The sequence below is a fragment of the Thunnus thynnus genome, chromosome 6 (assembly GCF_963924715.1).
Source record: "Thunnus thynnus chromosome 6, fThuThy2.1, whole genome shotgun sequence".
NCBI classification, from domain to species: Eukaryota; Metazoa; Chordata; class Actinopteri; order Scombriformes; family Scombridae; genus Thunnus; species Thunnus thynnus.
The window spans coordinates 3,276,826-3,284,915 of NC_089522.1; the positions used below are offsets into that span (position 1 = coordinate 3,276,826).

The 8,090-nt window shown below is 42.5% G+C and overlaps 1 long non-coding RNA gene across 1 annotated transcript; it reads left to right on the top strand.

Annotated features, from left to right (window-relative positions):
- The first annotated feature begins 5,452 nt into the window (after positions 1 to 5,452).
- LOC137185312 (uncharacterized) lies at positions 5,453 to 7,482 on the top strand. Its single transcript, XR_010928823.1, has 2 exons — positions 5,453 to 6,142; positions 7,089 to 7,482. It is a non-coding gene; the product is annotated as an uncharacterized lncRNA (long non-coding RNA).
- The last annotated feature ends 608 nt before the right edge of the window (positions 7,483 to 8,090 follow it).

Sequence of the window (8,090 nt, forward strand, 5' to 3'; positions counted from 1 at the left end):
CTATGTATCTTTATTCAAAACATGAGACATTATCAGTGAGTGATCTTTGGGAAAGTGTTGACCTGTTTGATGAACCTTCAACACTGTAGTTGGCATTTTGGAAGCTAGATGGCGCTGGAACGTGCTTGTTGGCGACATGACTTTTGTTAAATCCCAAAACTCGGATGAATCAGGTTTCTCTGGCCGGGTGCGGTGGCGCGCGCCTGTAACCCAAGTTACCGGGAGGCTGAGGCTGGAGGATGGCTTGAGCTCAGGAGCTCTGAACTGCAGCGGACTATGTCGATGGGGTGTCCGCACTAAGTTGGGTATGGATATGGTGCTCCTGGGGGAGCTCGGGACCACCAGGTGGTCTGAGGAGGGGTGCACCGGCCCAGGTCGGAAACGGAGCAGGTCAAAGCCCCCGTGCCGCTCAGTAGTTGGATGGCGCCTGTGAATAGACGCTGTAGTGCAGCCTGAGCGATACAGCGGGACCCAGTCTTTTTACCCTCTGCACACTTTACAACAAACAGCTGTGACAGCTTCATGTTCCAGGAAGAAACCTCAGAAAGCAATGCTGCTTAGTCTGGCCCACACTGCCTCCATCTGGAGAAGAGGAGCACTTACTATCAATGGCACCAATCAATGCAGCACCACAGACACACATCACTATAACACTAAAACTAGCCTATATCGTGTTATAAGTATTTTGTTGTATACTATAACACAAGTTTTTACGGTGGTGGAAGAAGTAAGCAAAGTATTATCTTCCGGCCTCATACACAGCTCCCACAATACCATCACACATAGCACAGAGGGCTTTGGGGTGAGAAATGTCCATTACAATTGACATCAGAACACATAATTGCTCCTTTGCTGAGATATACATCACTCAGGAGGACATCAGTTTTCCCATAGTATGACAAGACATCCTCATGATCCAATATTAACTCTATGACAATTTTTTCCTAAGTTACACCGTTTACAGATCATACAGCCTAGTAACATTACTGACACAATTTGGGAATGATTTAAAGTTGATTACTTGTGTAAAAGGAATATTTACAAGAACCTGCTGGTTTCATGTAATATTTTGTACATTATATGCTAATTGTCTGCTAACAATGTGCACACTGCACGTGGTGACAGGAATTTCAGTGTCTCCTGCGACCGAAATTCAAATCTTACCTCCAAAGCATATTTGGCATACTGTATAAATGTGGGTGCTGTCTGTTAATATTCGGTGTGCTCGGGCTGTATAGTCATATTTAGGGAAGTGTATATTTTTTTTTATCTTGGGAAGAAGAGTTTTCTCCGGAGCTCTTGGCTCATTAAACTGCCTGCTGCTTATGAGAGGAGCTGTTGTGATTGGCATCAATCAAGCTTCCCTTAACTCCACCTGTTGTTGTGAGAAATATTCTATTTATCAATGAATTTGAGTTTCAGATGTTTATTTTACTCTTTCATTTCATCTTATGTTGGTCGTGACGGCTATGTGACATCACGGAGGATGTCCATATTGATGTGTCATCAGTTGTCAGTTGACAGCAGTGCTTATTTGACGTCATCAATGACAGCGTCAAGGCTTGGAACCGAGTTTATAAATAGGACCCCCTCCTGCCATCAATCTCCATTCCACACTCCCTCACAGGAGACGTGGAGGCTCTGATGCACCGCGGCAGCATGCGGCAGCCGTCGCCTCGGTCTGCAGCCGAGGGGAGTCCTCGATAGCCGCCAGGTGTCATGCATGGCTGAGCTCGAGCTCGCGGTCCACCGCTTAGCTCGAGCTCGCGGTGCACAGCTGAGCTCAAGCTCGCGATGCATGACACCGGGGGGCCCTGCCAGTGCATAGATCTGGCCTAGTCTGTCGTGCTGGTATGGGAGGCTCAGGCAGCCTGGTTGCTTCAGAGCCTGTATATATAGCTGCTTCTTTTTTTCTTTCTTTCTTTTCTTTTCTTTTCTTTTCTTTTCTTTTCTTTTCTTTTCTTTTCTTTTCTTTTCTTTTCTTTTCTTTTCTTTTCTATCCTCTTGCTTTCTTTCTTCACTGCATGCATACATTTATCTACATTTATGTATATTTATGTACGTGAATGTAGATTTATGTATATTTATGTCCGTCCATGTATATTTATGTACTCTTATGTATATTTATATACGTGAATATATATTTATGTACGTTTACGTACATCTGCGCTGCGCGGGGCGCAATTGACTGAGATGACTGCCTGCAGACATGTTCCGAACAGGACTAAATCCACGACAAGTTGTAACAGGCAAACAGTGTACGTGTTAAAGTACTTGTAACCCAGTAGAGAATTGGGTCCAATTATATCTTTATTTTTCTATAGTTTCCTTATTTATCTCATTTTCATTTGTTAATCAATCTGTCAATGACTTATTTTACACACACAGTCCTTATTTGTCATATCAACTAGAGCAAACCTATGATTGGTTAGAGGGAGTTAAGTCCCACCCTCTCTTTACGCAGAAGTCAGTGAGTTGCAGTGCGGGTAAAACAGCAGCGGTCGGAGTGGATGAGAAATAGAGAGTTAGAACAGCGATTATTAACATATCCATGAGATAAAATACTCTTCTGAAGACGTCAGAGGTGTGCGAGGGTCCGCGAGCCAGGAGTAGTAGTACTTTTGGCATTATCTCTTGGTGAGTTGCCGAGCTAATTAGCGCCAGCGCATGCTAACTGTATTAGCCACACTGTGAGTTGATGTGTGAGGTGGCAGAAAACGTGTCTGTGCTCCATAAACGCTTGAACTTGGCTTATCACTGCTGCTCACTGTTTCTGTTAACTATCTTAAGAGTTAAAAACTGAATATTATTGCTCTGATAATTTAGAAGGAGTAAGGTATGATGTTTATTTTGATAGTGTGTGTGTAGTTATATTGAGATACCTTGTATGATGAAACTGATGGATAAGTTCATTTATAACTAAAAGTTAAAACATCATAATTCATGGGTTAACAGCTAAAATTCATGTTGATTAAATTCATGTTTAAAAGGTTGATTAAAAATGTATAAAAAGGTTGAAAAAAATGTATAAAATGTGGGAAATACTTACATTGAGATAAAAAAACAACAACAACTGTACAGTTAAAAGAGAGAATTCATTTAATCATTATTGTGCTACAGTAATGTGTGGAGAATTATTATATTACTATGGCCATTAGAGAAAAGTAGTGACGTCATGAAAATAACAGTCCTGTCTTCATGCAGGCTGGGTTTTTTTGAGAACTAGAGAACTGGATCTGGATTCTCCCTGTGGATGGGAGATGGCGAGCCCCCAGTGAGATCTCTTCTTAACCTAAGGAGTGAGGAACCGAGACCTGAGAAGAGGACCTGGTATCTTTTTTTGCTTCCACTCAAGTATCAGTGTGGTAGGACCACCACACATCCGACTACTTGAATTTTTCCCCCTGACTTGACATAAAACATTGACTTGAGCGCGCTGACTGATATCGCAAAGACATTAAAGGGACATTACACTCATGGACACTTTCAATTCAAGTTCTGCTGAAAGACTGTGAAATCTTGAGATACTGATGATAATTGCACTGCATTTTATGTTCATGTTTTATAACTTGGTACAGTAAACTTACCTGAAACGTTCCTGGTGGCTCCATTTACCTGTTTTGTCTGCCATTCCCTTTTCAACCCTCCCATTACGAAATGTTTCATCATAGGATAAAGGTGATGACTCAGAACAACTTTGTGTTGATTTGCAGTGACTCTTCCCTCTGAGTGGACAAGTGGACCCAAACCATGCCAGCAAAATGCCCCCCACAGCATAACAGAGCCACCAGATCCGCTCACTGTAGGGGTCAAGCATTCAGACCTGGACCAGCTTTTCCTTGAATTTGTCAAGCGTCTGTATGTATATAGGATGATATGAATAAATTCATAATGAGCATAGATTAAAACAGCAATTGGCCATATGTTATACAACTATGTATCTTTATTCAAAACATGAGACATTATCAGTGAGTGATCTTTGGGAAAGTGTTGACCTGTTTGATGAACCTTCAACACTGTAGTTGGCATTTTGGAAGCTAGATGGCGCTGGAACGTGCTTGTTGGCGACATGACTTTTGTTAAATCCCAAAACTCGGATGAATCAGGTTTCTCTGGCCGGGTGCGGTGGCGCGCGCCTGTAACCCAAGTTACCGGGAGGCTGAGGCTGGAGGATGGCTTGAGCTCAGGAGCTCTGAACTGCAGCGGACTATGTCGATGGGGTGTCCGCACTAAGTTGGGTATGGATATGGTGCTCCTGGGGGAGCTCGGGACCACCAGGTGGTCTGAGGAGGGGTGCACCGGCCCAGGTCGGAAACGGAGCAGGTCAAAGCCCCCGTGCCGCTCAGTAGTTGGATGGCGCCTGTGAATAGACGCTGTGGTGCAGCCTGAGCGATACAGCGGGACCCAGTCTTTTTACCCTCTGCACACTTTACAACAAACAGCTGTGACAGCTTCATGTTCCAGGAAGAAACCTCAGAAAGCAATGCTGCTTAGTCTGGCCCACACTGCCTCCATCTGGAGAAGAGGAGCACTTACTATCAATGGCACCAATCAATGCAGCACCACAGACACACATCACTATAACACTAAAACTAGCCTATATCGTGTTATAAGTATTTTGTTGTATACTATAACACAAGTTTTTACGGTGGTGGAAGAAGTAAGCAAAGTATTATCTTCCGGCCTCATACACAGCTCCCACAATACCATCACACATAGCACAGAGGGCTTTGGGGTGAGAAATGTCCATTACAATTGACATCAGAACACATAATTGCTCCTTTGCTGAGATATACATCACTCAGGAGGACATCAGTTTTCCCATAGTATGACAAGACATCCTCATGATCCAATATTAACTCTATGACAATTTTTTCCTAAGTTACACCGTTTACAGATCATACAGCCTAGTAACATTACTGACACAATTTGGGAATGATTTAAAGTTGATTACTTGTGTAAAAGGAATAATTACAAGAACCTGCTGGTTTCATGTAATATTTTGTACATTATATGCTAATTGTCTGCTAACAATGTGCACACTGCACGTGGTGACAGGAATTTCAGTGTCTCCTGCGACCGAAATTCAAATCTTACCTCCAAAGCATATTTGGCATACTGTATAAATGTGGGTGCTGTCTGTTAATATTCGGTGTGCTCGGGCTGTATAGTCATATTTAGGGAAGTGTATATTTTTTTTTATCTTGGGAAGAAGAGTTTTCTCCGGAGCTCTTGGCTCATTAAACTGCCTGCTGCTTATGAGAGGAGCTGTTGTGATTGGCATCAATCAAGCTTCCCTTAACTCCACCTGTTGTTGTGAGAAATATTCTATTTATCAATGAATTTGAGTTTCAGATGTTTATTTTACTCTTTCATTTCATCTTATGTTGGTCGTGACGGCTATGTGACATCACGGAGGATGTCCATATTGATGTGTCATCAGCTGTCAGTTGACAGCAGTGCTTATTTGACGTCATCAATGACAGCGTCAAGGCTTGGAACCGAGTTTATAAATAGGACCCCCTCCTGCCATCAATCTCCATTCCACACTCCCTCACAGGAGACGTGGAGGCTCTGATGCACCGCGGCAGCATGCGGCAGCCGTCGCCTCGGTCTGCAGCCGAGGGGAGTCCTCGATAGCCGCCAGGTGTCATGCATGGCTGAGCTCGAGCTCGCGGTCCACCGCTTAGCTCGAGCTCGCGGTGCACAGCTGAGCTCAAGCTCGCGATGCATGACACCGGGGGGCCCTGCCAGTGCATAGATCTGGCCTAGTCTGTCGTGCTGGTATGGGAGGCTCAGGCAGCCTGGTTGCTTCAGAGCCTGTATATATTGCTGCTTCTTTTTTTCTTTCTTTTCTTTTCTTTTCTTTTCTTTTCTTTTCTATCCTCTTGCTTTCTTTCTTCACTGCATGCATACATTTATCTACATTTATGTATATTTATGTACGTGAATGTAGATTTATGTATATTTATGTCCGTCCATGTATATTTATGTACTTTTATGTATATTTATATACGTGAATATATATTTATGTACGTTTACGTACATCTGCGCTGCGCGGGGCGCAATTGACTGAGATGACTGCCTGCAGACATGTCCCGAACAGGACTAAATCCACGACAAGTTGTAACAGGCAAACAGTGTACGTGTTAAAGTACTTGTAACCCAGTAGAGAATTGGGTCCAATTATATCTTTATTTTTCTATAGTTTCCTTATTTATCTCATTTTCATTTGTTAATCAATCTGTCAATGACTTATTTTACACACACAGTCCTTATTTGTCATATCAACTAGAGCAAACCTATGATTGGTTAGAGGGAGTTAAGTCCCACCCTCTCTTTACGCAGAAGTCAGTGAGTTGCAGTGCGGGTAAAACAGCAGCGGTCGGAGTGGATGAGAAATAGAGAGTTAGAACAGCGATTATTAACATATCCATGAGATAAAATACTCTTCTGAAGACGTCAGAGGTGTGCGAGGGTCCGCGAGCCAGGAGTAGTAGTACTTTTGGCATTATCTCTTGGTGAGTTGCCGAGCTAATTAGCGCCAGCGCATGCTAACTGTATTAGCCACACTGTGAGTTGATGTGTGAGGTGGCAGAAAACGTGTCTGTGCTCCATAAACGCTTGAACTTGGCTTATCACTGCTGCTCACTGTTTCTGTTAACTATCTTAAGAGTTAAAAACTGAATATTATTGCTCTGATAATTTAGAAGGAGTAAGGTATGATGTTTATTTTGATAGTGTGTGTGTAGTTATATTGAGATACCTTGTATGATGAAACTGATGGATAAGTTCATTTATAACTAAAAGTTAAAACATCATAATTCATGGGTTAACAGCTAAAATTCATGTTGATTAAATTCATGTTTAAAAGGTTGATTAAAAATGTATAAAAAGGTTGAAAAAAATGTATAAAATGTGGGAAATACTTACATTGAGATAAAAAAACAACAACAACTGTACAGTTAAAAGAGAGAATTCATTTAATCATTATTGTGCTACAGTAATGTGTGGAGAATTATTATATTACTATGGCCATTAGAGAAAAGTAGTGACGTCATGAAAATAACAGTCCTGTCTTCATGCAGGCTGGGTTTTTTTGAGAACAAGAGAACTGGATCTGGATTCTCCCTGTGGATGGGAGATGGCGAGCCCCCAGTGAGATCTCTTCTTAACCTAAGGAGTGAGGAACCGAGACCTGAGAAGAGGACCTGGTATCTTTTTTTGCTTCCACTCAAGTATCAGTGTGGTAGGACCACCACACATCCGACTACTTGAATTTTTCCCCCTGACTTGACATAAAACATTGACTTGAGCGCGCTGACTGATATCGCAAAGACATTAAAGGGACATTACACTCATGGACACTTTCAATTCAAGTTCTGCTGAAAGACTGTGAAATCTTGAGATACTGATGATAATTGCACTGCATTTTATGTTCATGTTTTATAACTTGGTACAGTAAACTTACCTGAAACGTTCCTGGTGGCTCCATTTACCTGTTTTGTCTGCCATTCCCTTTTCAACTCTCCCATTACGAAATGTTTCATCATAGGATAAAGGTGATGACTCAGAACAACTTTGTGTTGATTTGCAGTGACTCTTCCCTCTGAGTGGACAAGTGGACCCAAACCATGCCAGCAAAATGCCCCCCACAGCATAACAGAGCCACCAGATCCGCTCACTGTAGGGGTCAAGCATTCAGACCTGGACCAGCTTTTCCTTGAATTTGTCAAGCGTCTGTATGTATATAGGATGATATGAATAAATTCATAATGAGCATAGATTAAAACAGCAATTGGCCATATGTTATACAACTATGTATCTTTATTCAAAACATGAGACATTATCAGTGAGTGATCTTTGGGAAAGTGTTGACCTGTTTGATGAACCTTCAACACTGTAGTTGGCATTTTGGAAGCTAGATGGCGCTGGAACGTGCTTGTTGGCGACATGACTTTTGTTAAATCCCAAAACTCGGATGAATCAGGTTTCTCTGGCCGGGTGCGGTGGCGCGCGCCTGTAACCCAAGTTACCGGGAGGCTGAGGCTGGAGGATGGCTTGAGCTCAGGAGCTCTGAACTGCAGCGG